Source organism: Canis lupus, chromosome 5 (assembly GCF_048164855.1).
Source record: "Canis lupus baileyi chromosome 5, mCanLup2.hap1, whole genome shotgun sequence".
NCBI classification, from domain to species: Eukaryota; Metazoa; Chordata; class Mammalia; order Carnivora; family Canidae; genus Canis; species Canis lupus.
The window spans coordinates 58,281,916-58,298,391 of NC_132842.1; the positions used below are offsets into that span (position 1 = coordinate 58,281,916).

The window sequence follows — 16,476 nt, forward strand, 5'->3', positions numbered from 1 at the left end:
CGCTTAGAATTCAGCTCATTTCCAGAAAATTCCCTTCTCACTCTTTCTGAATTTACACAAGTGTTGGTATTTGGGCTGCTATTCCATGTTTCTGGAGACAATGGTGTTTCCTGCATGCTTCCACAAGTAAGGCTGACAAGAGAAAGTGAACCTGACTGGGGCTGCAATGAATTTTCCAGACTAATAAGGTCTTGGCTGTCCTTTTCACTAGAGATTTCTGAGCTGGACAGTGGCTTCCTCAAACTAGGACCAGACAAAGATGTAATGTTTTTATAGTTTTGGATTTTCTGGGTAATTTTTTTTTTTTTTTTTTTTTTTTTTGCCACAACTAAAAGGCTCTTCTGTCTTGTGGCCAGGTTAGCCAGCTGTTCTCTCAGGACTCCTTGCTTAAATGATTCTATGGACACCCTACAGAAAGAAACAGAGAAAACGATATGAAAACCGGAGAAAAAATTGAGTAGTCATTTAGATTTTAAAGATACCTGTCTTAATTTAATCAGCCCAAAGTACACAAGGGTCTATTTTTGCAATGAATTTCTTCTGAGAGGAAAATGACTCTTAAGGTTACGTGTAAGACTGCCTTTTTATGGAGGTGATGGTGTGGTTTTCCACATTTATATTATTTACCAGTTGTGAGTCAACTCTGAAAAAGAAACAAAATTTGGGATGTTAAGTAGCCACTGATGATCAAGGAGGAATACTATTCTTTAAATTTAGAGGTTGCTTACCTGTTCATAGTGGAAAGGTGTGTCAGGAAGTAACATTTGTGAATAAGTTCCATTTAAGTTCCCTTAGAGCTGAAGGAGTGAGACTATTTTGTGAATAATTATACCTGAGCTAGACCTGAGCAATGTCAGTCCATCAAGTAATTACTGTAATTATGCTTTGAATCTGTACTGAATCACTTTCAGGTCCAGAGGGACTATGCAGATAGGCATTAACCTGTATGACTATAAGGCGCTTGCATTTGAGAGAAAATGGCTAATCTACATACCTCTTTCTTTCAGTTATTCTACAGTTACCTTCAGGACACTAAACTCTTTGTTTCTAGTAGTTCTCAAACTTTTTGGTTTTAGGAATTTTTTTATACCTTTAAAAATTACTGAGGAACCCAAAGGGCTTTTGTTCATATGGATATATCTATCAATATTTACTGTTTTAGAAAATAAAACAGAAAATTTTAAAACGAGAATATTCAAGCATGCTTTCCATTAGCTATTAGAATAATGATATCACACTTCATGTGGCCTCTGGAAAATTCCATTACACACTCATTAGAATGTGAGCCAAAAAGGCAAATAATATCTTAGTTCTCTTATAAAAATAGTTTTGACTTCACACACCCCTTGAAATCATCTCAGGGACCCTCAAGGGTCATCCTCAAGCAGCTGCTTTATGGGACAACAATAGTAAGATATCTGTCTCTCTATCATAGTATAGAGTTGTTGGTACTGAACTCCAAGCAAAACAGATGTTAAAGTGAGTAGCAGATGAAAATTGAAGAAACATCAGGAAGAAATTAGTTTAACAAACAACTAGTAGAATAAAAGGAGAAAAAATAGTAATATTGCATTTAAAACAGAGTTCAGACAGAAAAATAAGAGTTCATTTTAGATTACATGATTTTAAGTCTTATAGCAATATGAATAGATTTACACACCTGCAAACCCAACTGATCAGGAACTTTCCAAAATCCATGGTATATTGTTAATCATAGGACATAAAGGAAAATTGAAGCTAGCCTTCTCCAAAGTCTCCTAGAATATATCCTGCAGTCACCTGTGGTCCTATAAGCTCACTTGCATTATACTGACAGGAAAACAGGAAATAGAAATGAATTTGTAATACTTATTCAATGGAGAGAAAAAGCAAAATGAACACAGAAGACTTATAAATGAAAATAGAAAACTGATTTTTAAATAAATTCAGGAAAAAACCTGAATGTACAATAAATGTCAAGTGCTCATAAGAATATAAAAGAAACTAGAAAGATCACATGTGAATAAAGAATAAGGTCAAAAAGACATCTGCAACCCCATAGTCACTGCAGCATTATTAACAATAGCTGAGACATAAAAACAACCTAAATGTCCATCAAAGGATGAATATAGAAAATGTGGTTTAAATAGCCAAACTGTGGTAGGAGCCTCAGTGTCCATGGAAAGATGAATGCATAAAGAAGATATGGTTTATGTATACAGTGGAATATTGCTCAGCCATTAGAAACGACAAATACCCACCATTTGCTTCGATGTGGATGAAACTGGAGGGTATTATGCTGAGTGAAATAAGTCAATCGGAGAAGGACAAACATTATATGGTCTCATTCATTTGGGGAATATAAAAAATAGTGAAAGGGAATAAAGGGGAAAGGAGAAAAAATGAGTGCGAAATATCAGAAAGGGAGACAGAACATGAAAGATTCCTAACTCTGGGAAATGAACTAGGGGTGGTGGAAGGGGAGGTGGGCAGGGGGTGGGGGTGAGTGGGTGATGGGCACTGAGGTGGGCACTTGACGGGATGAGCACTGGGTGTTATCTATATGTTGACAAATTGAACACCAATAAAAAATAAATTTATAGAAAAAAAGAAAATAAGGTTTATGTGCACAAGTGCACACACACAGAAGAATATTATTCAGCCATGAAAAAGAAAGAAAAAGAAATCCTGCCAGTTTTGACAGCATGCATAGACCTTGAGTGTATTATATTAGGTGAAAATAAGTCAGACAGAAAAACACATGCACATGCACAGACCTTGAGTGTATTATATTAGGTGAAAATAAGTCAGACAGAAAAACAAATACTGTATGGTTTCACTTATATGTGAAATCTAAAAACTTCAAAAAACTGAACTCATAGATATAGAGAGCAGATTGGTAGTTGCCAGAGGTAGAAGGTGGAGGGTGGGTAAAATGGATAAAGGGAGTCAAAAGGTACAAATATCCAGTAATAAAATAGATAGGTCATGAGGATATAATGTACAGCATGGTGACTATAGTTAATGATACTGTATTGTATATTTGAAAGTTGCTAAGAGAGTAAATCTTAAAGTTCTCATTATGAGAAAAAATGGCATAAATCTATGAAAAACTAATAAAAATAATGCCACATAAGAAAAAAATATAACATCTTTCTCAAGAAAAGGACAAAAGAGGTATGTAACCAATATATAATCAGGATGAAATCTCTTAAAAACTTTGAGAGTTTAGAAATACACAAAACTAAATAATATACATGGTTATAATGCTTAGAAAGACAACATTTGTGATAGCAAAAGGAAAACTTTGTACTGTAAAAAATTTAAGTTCACTATGGAAAGAAATTTATTTTGGAGATTCATGACCAGAGACACTTTCACAAAATTCTTTGCTGTAGACAACTTTTTAAGATACATCTTTTTCTGAATATTTCAAGTAATAAAATATAAAAATATCTTTCTGGAAAGTACAATTGCCCATGGAGGTAATAGATTAGATGACCTCATAAAGTCATTCTTTGGTCCTATGCAACATTCACACTCTTAAGAAATTCTAGATTCTCACTATTATAACTAAGAAGGTAAATATTATGAAAACTCTAAAGCATTTCTATTTTTTCACTCACCTGTAGTTTTTAGCCAGATCATCCCTTTCTGCCTTCTGTTTGGCAAGCACCTAATCCATAATCTCTTTTATCTCTAGCATCTTTTCAATGCATTGTTCTGGAAACATGGTAATAAAAAGTCAGTTAATGATAGAAGAAAGACATCAAATGTTAAGTTTGATCACACAAAACTCAGCCTATTAATTTTAAAAAGCCATTATTAAAAAAATAATTTAAAAATAAAATAAAATGCCATTATTTCCTTACCCTGTTCCTACTATTAGTTAGTGGTCCAGATATATAAATCAAAACTCACTGAATTATGCCACTCTATGGAAGTACTCTAAATAGAGCAGGTTAGCGTGAGTTCTAGTCCTGCTACTCCACTTAGCTCTGTGAACCTGGACAAGTCACATGACCTCTATAGTCACCTTCCTCATCTGTGAAATGAGGTTAGGAAAGGAAGATGAATAGGAAAATAAATATTTTGTTGAAATTATTTACTTTTTAAAATACAAAAGGCACACATAAAACATTTCAAACAATATGAATGTTTACATAGAAGAAAAGTAAAAAAAAGAGTATCCTACTCTCACCTTCTGTTTCTCCTCTTTTTCATTCTACAAGAGACTACTGTTTATACTTTGGTAGCAGTGTATTTGTTGGTGTGTGTAAAAGTTTTTAGTATATTTATCTGATGGATTAATCAATGCATATTTATAGTATATGTAACTATATATGTATGTATGCTATATTCATTATTAAATTTTTATAAATTCATAAATTTAATAATTTAAGTTTAATAAAAAATACTTAAAATAAAATTAATAGTTAATTATTAATTAAACTATATTAGATGTATTTGTTAAGTGTATTATTCTTTTTTTAAATTTATTTATTCATGAGAGACAGAGAGAGAGAGGCAGAGACAGGCAGAGGGAGAAGAAGCAGGCTACATGCAGGGAGCCAGATGCAGGACTCGATCCCGGGTCTCCAGGATCACACCCTAGGCAGAAGGCAGCGCTAAAGCACTGAGCCACCCAGGCTGCTCTAAGTGTATTATTCTAGATGTGTTTGCTATATGTAACTATATATGTAGTTAAAAATAAAAAGCATGCTATCAGTTCTTGTTCTTTACACTTAACACTTAAATAGGGCTGTAATATATCTCAGGTTACTTAAAGATCTATATAAAATTACTTTTACAGCAATTACTTCAAATTTTCCTACTTTCTTCGTCTTCTTCCTAAGTAAAGGCATAATGACTTCCTTCACCGATCACAAATCCACAAGATTTACACATAAATGTCAATTACCTCAGAATCCAATTCTCAGGTAGGAGACAGAACATAAAGACTCCTAACTCTGGGAAACGAACTAGGGGTGGTGGAAGGGGAGGAGGGAAGGGGGTGGGGATGAATGGGTGACGGGCACTGAGGGGGGCACTTGATGGGATGAGCACTGGATGTTATTCTGTATGTTGGTAAATTGAACACCAATAAATATTTAATTTATTAAAAAAGAGAATCCAATTCTCAGGTAGTAAATGGAAATGCTTAAATGAATACATTTAATACATTTTATTTCTGTTAAGCTATTTGTTATTTCACTTTTGGTTTTGTTTCTTAAGTTTTTTCCTAATAATTTTAGGCCACTGCATATTTTTCTAGATAATTTAACTAGATTTTAGACCAATGCATATTTTTCTAGATAATTTACCTAGATAATTTCTAGATAATTTAACTAGAAAATCAGTGGTGGGAAATGACTGAAGTTCAGAGTAGAAATTTGTTCCAGAACCTCCCTTTGCAAATTAGACAAATGATATAAATGATTTGGTCAGTATAGAGTCAGCGTTCCCAGAGTAGTTTCTGTCTTATTAGTACTATGACTAAGGATTAATTCTATATGATGCATGTGCCAACAAAGGGGGGAAACTTGATCATTAAGAATTTAGATATAAATCTATTTGGCATATTTGACATTTAATAAAAGATGTTTATAGTATCAATGTACCCTGTCACATTGGGTTTTTCTAACTGAAGATTTTCTAACTGAAGATTTTCTAACTGAAGAAGATTCTATATTTTTCTATAAAAAAGAACATAAAGAATTTTACATGTAAATTGATACTATATACGTATCAGATACATTAATCAGTGGTATCTTGGAACCTAGAAATTGCCCTAATATGTGTAAGATTTTAATATATGATTATAAGGCATTAGAAAAACAATGAGGATGACAGAAATTATTCAACAAATAAGAGGCAGAGTAGTGATATGGGGGGTGGGATACTCTATTCTATCCTTGTTTTGTACCACATGTGGAAAAGAGATTTCAAATGAATAACAGAGTTAAAATGCTTAGGAAAAAATAATGTATGAAATGTTCAAACTAAACATTCTTATGGTCAGTTTATTTGAGGCACTAAAGATATCTGATATCAAAGTGAATGCAAGACATCTATAACAAAAACTCAAAGAGAAATGTACACAGTGGCATTCATTATTCTTAGATCCCTCAGCCAGATCAAAGATATGAAAGGTGTCAGAATACAGGGTGATGAATTTGTAAAAATACTTCGGAGAGCTATTGCTCAAATGGATGGGAATCTCATTCTGAGGAGCCAAGGTGAAAGGCGAGGAGATTTCTCTCCTTTATCTCAAGCCCAATGGGGGCAGCCTCTGAAGAGAGTAATAACTTTTTTTGGTGACAATGGACTCACATCCACTTCCTTCTTGAACATCTAGAGATTGAGACCCTGCAGAGCCAGCAAGACATTCGGACAGTTGGGGAAAGGGAAAGTTGCTCCTGTGCTCAAAATTAACTATCCTCCCTTCTTCTTCTTCTTTTTTTTTTTTTCCTATCCTCCCTTCTAATCACAGGTCCAAAGTGCCAGGATTCAAAAGGTGTGGAGTGGAGGCCGCTCTGTGATCCTGACTATGATGGCTTTTCCCTGAAAGAAAGAGCCTGTGTAGGGTGGATTACCTAAAAAAAAATTAAAAAATAAAATTAAAAAATAAAGAGAGAAGGGGAGAGAGAGAGAGAGACTGAGAAGAGCCAGGGAAAGGAAATTGTACGCTGCCCTGCTACACTATAGGAGCCAGGTAGAAGTCTCAGAACAGCCTCAGAAAACTGCTCTGAAGAGACTAAGTTTTAGACATTTGCCAAAGATTGATGAAGTCAATAACAGTCAGTATTGGGACACCTGGGTGGTTCAGTGGTTGGGTGTCTGCCTTTGGCTCAGGGCATGATCCCAGTTCAGGATGGAGTCCCACATCAGGATCCATGTGGGGAGCCTGCTTCTCCCTCTGCCTGTGTCTCTGCTTCTCTCTTTTTATGTCTCTGATGAATAAATAAATAAAATCTTAAAAAAAATAACAGTCAGTATTTAGTTACTAAACAAGAACTCTAGAGTTCCATTGCCTTACCTCTCTATCTTCCCTTAAAGGGGCAGTGAGACAAAAATAAAGGGATCCTGCTAGTCATTGTATTGGTTATAAAATTAAACTACAAAGCACAGGGATGGGGAGGGGAGAAAAATTTATCATCTTAAAAGCATTAAAAGAAATACCAAAGGAAAAAGGCTGATATTTTACTATACAGAATTTGAAAATATATGTACTTAAGCATAAATTAACACATTACACATAAAAAGACAGTTAAGCTGAAAAACATATTTGCAGCAATTATGGCAGGAAAGGGGTCAATAACTTGATTATATAAAATGGCTCCAATTTATTAATAGACAAACAGGAACAACTTCACAAAAGCAGGAAATAAAAGTAGAGAAAAAATACCACTAATAATCAAAAAGGCAAGTGAATATATGAGGCATTTTTCTTATTACACTACTAAAATTAAATGAAAATACTGATGCTATTAGCAGTATAAAGGAAACAAACACTAATGTGTGTTGGTGAAAGTGCAAATTAATATCTAATACCTTATAAAGCAATTTACCAATACAAATTATCAGTTTTTAAAATGTTTATAAATTTTTGACCCAGTAGTTCCAATTCTGGTAATCCTTCCAAAGAAGATAATCCTAAATTCAGAAAGATATATGCTAAAGATCAGCAAAAAATTGGAAAAATGTAAATGTTCAACAAAAAGGGAAAAATGAAGACCTGGAACATTTATATAACAGGATACTATGCAAACCACTAAGAATAATGGGTATGGGGGGAAAATGTAAAATTGGCAAGTTTAGATCCAAACTATGTTTTTAATAATTTTATTGAGGTATAACTATGTAATTAAATTCTTAGAAAAAAATAAAGGAACGTATACAACAAAATATTGTGGTGAGACAGGATGTAATTTTAGCACATTTTTCTTCTTTATTATATTTTGAAGTACATTTACATACCCTTTTAATAAAAAATTATAAAATTGGAAATTCACCTTAGGTATATAAGATATTGTAAATGCTAATATATGAATTATGATATAATGAATATTTGAATTAAATATATGAATTATTATGAATATATATATGAATTATTCACAAATATATAAATAATATAAATTATTTTGTATTATTTTCCTCAAAATATAACATGTACCATGTGTTAGGCCAAGATGAAAGGTAGAATGGGTATAATTTAAAAGGAAATAATTTTTTAAAGATTATATACAGTATGAGCTAGGACAAGAGATGAATTAATAGTTGTATCCTGTCATATGAAAGACTGATGACATTCTTCAAGTTATTTTTTAGCTAACTACTCTAACATTCAGATCTGCATCTTTCAGGAGCTAATTTCTATCTGTAAATCATAACTCAAGAAAACACAACTGTGACCTACCAAAGATTTGCAAATATTCACTGACATTTTGAGAAATTCAGATTATTAGGTCAGGGATCAAAGTCAAGTTTACCATTTTGAACCACTAGTGTTTTTTTAAACAGGAAGACAGCTATCCACTAAGACATTTACTGGGTCTATCTGCTCATCTGAAAGGCATGAGGATTTGCCTTACTTGAGTCACAACGGTCTATTCCTTTTCTGATTTTTTTTTTTTCTGATCTGTTTTTAAGGGTTACCATAGCTGGGTGAAACTGAGGAGCTAAGTAGTAACATAATATCATATCTAGCCACTATCTTATGCTTTTTTTCCACATCTTCATCTAAACTTATCACCAGTAGTAGCTTATCTCTGACCGTGGTTCTGAGTGTCTCTCATATTACTCATGCATGTTATACCTTAAGTCTCGAAATATCTTGATTAACAATTACACTAGCCACTGATTTGCATAAATGACTTCTGATGCTCATTCCTGGTACTTTCTTATCATGTAAAAAAAAAGGTTACTTTTCAGCCACTGTAAGTAAGCTTTGATATAAGATATACCTTAAGAAGCTAAGGGAGCAATGACCTTGGATGTATGAAATAATCAAACTTGAGTATGGGTCCATATTTACCTGCATCTTCAGGGGTTCTTATTTCAACAGCTTTATTTTTTTTAATTATTATTTTTTATTTATTTATGATAGTCACACACAGAGAGAGAGAGAGGCAGAGACATAGGCAGAGGGAGAAGCAGGCTCCATGCACCGGGAGCCCGACATGGGATTCGATCCCGGGCCTCCAGGATCGCGCCCTGGGCCAAAGGCAGGCGCTAAACCGCTGCGCCACCCAGGGATCCCATCTTATTTCAAATTCTAGTAAATTTCCTTGTTTTTCTTCTATATCTGGTAGAATGGCACTGATGGCCTGATGCTATCAGATAAAAATATTAAAAACTTTATTATAAGAAGGTAGATATTTCTCTCTGATATGCAATTGTCAAACGTACAGTAAAAGTGCCAAAGAAAGTGCTGCTAAAATGCTCATTTCACTTTATGTTCAAAATGTATTCATGCTTTGTTTAAACTTAACTGTATATATGTATATATATGCATTCGGGGGAACAAGTAAACTTAAATATTTTGATTTATGTTGCAGATCAACTCCTGGTAAATAGAATACAAGAGTAGCAACCATATAAAGAATCATAATTTCTTGGGGCACCTGGGTGGCTTAGTTGGTTAAGCTTCTGCCTCCTGCTCAGGTACTGATCCCAGGGTCCTGGGATCAAGCTGTGAGTCAGGCCCTTTGCTCAACAGGGAGTCTGCTTTTCCCTTTCATTCTTCCTCTGTGCTCTCTCTCTCAAATAAATAAATAAAATCTTTTTCAAAAAACAGAATTTCTCACTGACTTCTGTTATAATTATAGCTATAGGTGAAAAAAGAACAACTCAGTACATAATATTTAAAGATCATATATATGCAATAAGTTCACTTTAAGGTTTTATGACCATCACTGCACACTATTAAAATCTCACACATAATCTTAAAAATACAAAACACTACTCTCTTAAAAATTTACAAATGGGATTTAAGTCCACCTCTCTATGCCCTTTTTGGTACTGACTGTCCTGCCTGGGATGTCTTTAATTTACTTTGCCCAGATCCATTCGTCTCTTTGTTTTGAGAGATGTAATCATGGAATGGATTCTGGAACTAGACTATATGGTTGTGAATTCTGGCTTTACCTCTTCCTAGCTGGGTGGCTACAGCATATTACTTCTTCTCTTCTTACCTGAATAGAGTAACACATCTAAAGTGCTTAGGACAGTGCCAGCACAAAGTAAGAGCTCAATAAGTACTGCTTATTATCATATAAAACCCATTTCCTATGAAACTTCTAACTAATCTAATTCATATTCATTTCTCCTCTCTCAGAATTACTTAAGAATTTCAGGAGTTTATAATATAGCATTTATATATAATATATAATGTCTTACACATTGTATTTCTCCATCAAAATAAAAAAATCTTATAGAAAAAAAATCTTATAGGCAAGAGCATAACTTTTGTATTTGTGAATGGTTTCCACACCATGGGATATATAGCTGGTGCTCAGTAAATGAAAACTGATAGACTGACTCATATAATCTATTTAATACATTCTCAATACACGTTCATTTAAAAATGTGTTGGTCCTCAAAGCTTTCTAAAGTACATTGCCCTGAATTTTTACTTTGGCACCTACAAGGGACATGAAATATGCACATAATAAAACCATCCAACTATGTGGAAAAGCTATATCAATGTTGTCATTTATGAAATGCATCAGAGCAGAACTATAAAATATGACTATGCAAAACAAACAAACAAAATAAAATTTATCTCTTTTTTACACTGAATGGCTATAAAAGCAAACTAAAGGTCTGAACCTGAGCCGTGGCCAAGCCACTACCCAAAGGTCAGAATAAATAAAACATTTTTTGGTGCTGATTGTCCATTTTGCTTTGCTCTTATTGTGGATGCATTCAGTCTTGGTACCATGGGCATTAACCTTAAATTCCACACAAGCTTTACCTTCCACCATGAAGGGGCAGAATAACCTTCCCTCCAAGATCCCCCTTCTTAGTCCTTATTTTGCTTGTTTATATTTTTAAAAAACAGCACCAAAAAAACCTAACCTAGAATATATCTGTGGAACAAGTAGCTTTAGACAGTTTATATATGCTTACAGAAGGACTCACTATATTCTTATCTTTACTATGGCAGGATCCTTTGCCCCTGACATCTCTCTTACAATTTTGTACAATGTAGCAGTGGTTAGAAGCACAAGCTCTGTAGCCAGACTGCCTGGCTTTAATTCTGGTATTGCTACTTAACAGAAATGTAATTTTGGATTAGGTTACTTAACTGTTTTTACTTTAGCTTTCTCAACTGTAATAAGGAAGATAATGAGAATAACAGAATGCTCCCAGAAGGGTTATTATGAGGACTAAATGAGTTAACATAAGGACTTAGAGGACAGTTTATCATATAATAGGTACTCAGTGAATGCCAACTATTAGCATTATTACTCCACAGACACAGGTATAGAGAAGGAGGCTGCCAATATACTGTGATCTGAAGGTGTTACAAAGCAGCAGCAAACTACCATAGTTTGCATCTGGCCATAAAGTTACCCTTCTCTCCAGTATGATTTGAAGTTTCCAACACTCAAAAGAAGTTTACATTTATAAAAGAGTAACTGTTAATGACTTTAAAGACTTTGTATTTCTTGAATTTTCCTCCTTTTCTAAAGTTGATTTTTTTCTTTTTTAAATTGTAGTTGACACATAATATTACATTAACTTCAGATGTACAACAGTAATTTGATGAGTTTATATGTTATATTATGTTCACCACAAGTATAGCTGCTATCTTGTCACCAAACACCACTATTAAAATATCACTGACTGTAGTACTTACACTTATCTTTTATTCCTGTGACTTAATCATTTCATAACTGGAAACATACCTCTCACTCCCTTCACCCATTTTACTCATCCCTTTACCCAAAGTCAGTTTTCTATAGATTCCTGTATCTCCACACTTTTTCCAAAGCTTGGCATGTGAAATGATATACATGACCACTGAAGCAAACACCCATATAGTCAATAACAACAGTAGTTTTTCCAAGATGTTCTCATCTTTACCTGAAAATATACCTTAAAGATACTCAATATGGTGGGCTGAGCTAATATAGAGCAACCTCTGCCTACTTCAAACACATGAAAATAGTAAACAAAATACAATAAACTTTTTTTTTTAAAAAAAGATTGTATTTGAAGGAGAGAGAGAGAGAGAGAACGAATGGGGGAGGGGCAGAAGGAAAAGCAGACTTCCAGCTGAGCAGGGAGCCAGATGTAGAACTCAATCCCAGGACCCTGGGATCATGACCTGAGCCAAGGCAGATGCTTAATCAACTGAACCACCCAGGTGCTCCAAATTTAAATATACACACACAAAAATGGAAAATGAATGAAAAATTCCCTGATGTCATAAATGCTATTGGAGCTATTGGTGGCCCAATGGGAATTTGGAAAAAATATGGTATTGGGGCTAGGTTTTTAATGCACACAAAGAAACAAGAGGAATAAAGGTAGTACATAAAGGTAGTAACCTTTAGGTCAAATAAAGGTTAGAAAAACTCTACTTGCCACCATCCAAGGCTTTGGGTAGAAAATAAGACTCAAACCTATATCACAAATGAATGTAAGAACTAGATTTATATAATTTGTGTGGTTCAGGAATCCAAACTGAGAAGTTAGCATAAAAACTTGTGTGAAACGGATGAAATCCTAACCCTAACCCTAACCCATACCCTAACCCATACCCTAACCCTAACCCCTAACCCTAACCCTCACCCCAACCCTTAACCCCTAACCCCTAATCCTAAACCATAACCAGTACCCTAACCTAACCCATACCCTAACCCTAACCCTAACCCTAACCCATACCCTAACCCGTACACTAACCCTAACCCTAACCCTGACCCCTAACTCTAACCCCTAACCCTAACCCTAACCCTAAACCCTAACTGTAACCCTAACCCTAACCTGTACCCTAACCCATACCCTAACCCTAACCCAAACCCATACCCTAACCCTAACGCTAACTTGTAACCTAACCTAACCCATACCCTAACCCGTACCCTAACTCTAACCCGTACCCTAACTCTAACCCGTACAGTAACTCTAACCCTAACCCTAACCCTAATGCGTACCCTAACCCTAACCCATACCCTAACCTGTACCCTAACCCTAACACATACCCTAACTCTAACCCGTACCCTAAACCTGACCCTTAACCCCTACCCCTACCCCTTACCCTAAGCTGTACCCTAACCCTAACCCTAACCCTAACCCCTAACCCCTAACCCGTACCCATACCTGTACCCATACCCATACCCTAACCCGTACCCTAACCCTAAACACTAACCCATACCCTAACTCGGACCCTAACCCATACACTAACCCTAACCCTAACCTTAAAACTAATCTTAACCCCTAACCCCTAACTGCTAACCCTAACCCCTAACCTTTAACCCTAACCGTAACCCCTAATGCTAACCCCTAACCCGTACCTGTACCCTACCCGGACCATAACCCAGTACCCTCCCCCTAACCCATACCCTAACCTGTACCCGTACCCTAACCCTAACCCATACCCTAAACCTAACCTGTACCCTAAACCTAGCCCTTAACCCCTAGCCCTAACCCTATCCAGTACACTAACCCTAACCCATACCCTAAACCTAACCTGTACCCTAAACCTAACTCTTAACCCCTAGCCCTAACCCTATCCAGTACCCTAATGCTAACCCAAACCCGTACCCTAACCCTAATCCATACCCTAACCCTAACTCTAACCCATACCCTAACCTGACCCATACCCTAACATGTACCCTAACAGATACCCTAACCCTAACCCGTACCGTAACCCTAACCCTAACCCGTACCCTAATCCATACCTTAACCCTAACCTGTACCCTAACCCGTACCCTAATTTGTACCCTAACCCGTACCCTAACCCTAACCTGTACCCTAACCCTAACCCGTCCCCGAACCCTAAACCATACCCTAAACCTAACACTTAATCCTTAACCCTATCCCATACCCTAATGCTAACCCGAACCCGTACCCTAACCCTAACCCGTACCAACCCTAACCCATACCCGTACCCTAACCCGTACCGGTACCCTAACCCATACCCGAACCCTATCCCATACTCTAACCCTAACCCGTACCCTAACACTAACCCGTACCCTAACCCATACCCTAGCCCTAACCCTAAACCTAACCCAAACCCCTAGCCCTAACCCTAACCCTAACCCAAACCCCTAGCCCTAACCCTAACCCTAACCCCATCCCCAACTCTAACTCTAACCCTATTTCCTACCCCTATCCCCCTAACCCTAAACCCTATAACCTATCTGTAACCTAACCTTAATCCAGGCCCTAACTCAGTTCTCTAATCCCTAATCCCGTACCTTAACTCCTTTTTTTTTCCGTACCTTAACTCCTAACTCTGACCCTTACCCCATCCCTCACCCTAACCACTAACTGGTACGCATAACCATGATCACTAACCCATAACATCTAACCTAACTCTCACCACCTATTGCTCACCCTAAACCCTAACCCTACTCTCAATTCTCCCCATTCACTTACCTTGTCGTTCTGAGTAGCCCCTGCTGATGTGGATGTGACTCCGAACAGCGCCTCCAGGGTCCTCCAGCGGGTCCTGAGGAAGCCAGGCTCCTGTCATGGCAGACGTGGCCCCATGTCTTCCTGAGTCTTAGACAGCAGGTCCACATGAGGCCCAGATGAGGACCAGAGTCACTAGGCCCAGGTGAGGCCCAGTTGAGGACTAGAGTCAGCAGGTCTGGGTGAGGCCCAGGTGGGAACCACAGTCACTAGGTCCAAGTGAGGCCCAGGTGGGAACCACGGTCACCAGGTCCAGGTGAGGCCCAATTGGGGACCACAGTCACCAGGTCCGGGTAAGGACCAGGTGGGGGTCAGAGTCACCAGGTCAGGTGAGGCCCAGGCAGGGACCACAGTCACCAGGTCCAGGTGAAGCCCAGGAGGGGACCGCAGTCACTGGGTCCAGGTGAGACCGAGGTGGGGATCACAGTCACCAGTTCCAGGTTAGGCCCATGTGTAGACCACAATCACTGGGTCCAGGTGAGGCCAGGTGGGGATAACAGTCACCAGGTCCAGGTGAAGCCCAGGAGGGGACCACAGTCATCAGGTCCAGGTGAGGCTGAGGTGGGGATCATAGTCACAGTTCCAGGTTAGGCCCATGTGTAGACCACAATCACTGGGTCCAGGTGAGGCCAGGTGGGGACCACAGTCACCAGGTCCAGGTGAGGCTGAGGTGGGGATCATAGTCACAGTTCCAGGTGAGGCCCATGTGTGAACCACAATCACTGGGTCCAGGTGAGGCCCAGGTGGGGACCTGAGTCACCAGGTTCAAGTGAGGCCCAGGTGGGGACCACAGTCACCGGGTCCAGGTGAGGGCAAGGTGGACACCACAGTCACCAGGTCCAGGTGAGGGCAAGGTGGACACCAGAGTCACCAGGTCCAGGTGAGGCCAAGGTGGGGACCACAGTCACCAGGTCCAGGTGAGGCCCAGGTAAGGACCACAGTCACCAGGTCCAGGTGAGGCCCAGGTGGGGACCAGTCTCACCAGGTCCAGGTGAGGGCCAGGGGGAGACCAGAGTCACCAGGTCCAGGGGAGGCCAAGGTGGGAACCATAGTCACCAGGTCCAGATGAGGTCCAGGTGAGGCCCAGGTGGGGACCACAGTTATCAGGTCCAGGGGAGGCCCAGGGATTGACCACAGTCACCGGGTCCAGGTGAGGCCCAGGTGGGGACCACAGTCATCATGTCCAGTGGAGGCCAAGGTGGTGATCAGAGACACCAGGTCCAGGTGAGGCCCAGTTGGGGACCAGAGTCACCAGGTCTGGGTGATGGCCAGGTGAGGACCACAGTCACCAGGTCCAGGTGAGGCCCAGGTGGGGACCACAGTCATCATGTCCAGGTGAGGCCAAGGTGGTGGGACCACAGTCACCAGGTCCGGGTGATGGACAGGTGGGGACCACAGTCACCAGGTCCAGGTGAGGCCCAGGTGGGGACCTGAGTCGCCAGGTTCAAGTGAGGCCCAGAGGGAGACCACAGTCACCGGGTCCAGGTGAAGCCCAGGTGGGGACCACAGTCACAAGGTCCAGGTGAGGGCAAGGTGGACACCAGAGTCACCAGGTCCAGGTGAGGCCCAGGTGGGGACCACAGTTATCATGTCCATGTGAGGCCTGGGAAGAGGAAGAGAGGGCTGCCCTGGGTGGGAACGAGGGACTGGGCAGCCCAGGGGCCTTGGTCGCAGGAGAGGAGGCTGCTGGGTCGATGGCCCCACGAGAACCTGGAGGACCAGGTGGTGGGACCACAGTCACCAGGTCCGGGTGATGGACAGGTGGGGACCACAGTCACCGGGTCCAGGTGAGGCCCAGGGGGGGACCACAGTCACTGGGTCCAGGTGAGGCACAGGTGAGGATCACAGCCT

General features: G+C 39.0%; 1 long non-coding RNA gene across 1 annotated transcript; it reads right to left on the reverse strand.

The window, feature by feature from the left end:
• Positions 1 to 301: 301 nt before the first annotated feature.
• LOC140633005 (uncharacterized) lies at positions 302 to 16,154 on the reverse strand. Its single transcript, XR_012030636.1, has 3 exons — positions 14,590 to 16,154; positions 3,606 to 3,702; positions 302 to 408 (listed from the first exon to the last, which is right to left on the reverse strand). It is a non-coding gene; the product is annotated as an uncharacterized lncRNA (long non-coding RNA).
• Positions 16,155 to 16,476: the final 322 nt, after the last annotated feature.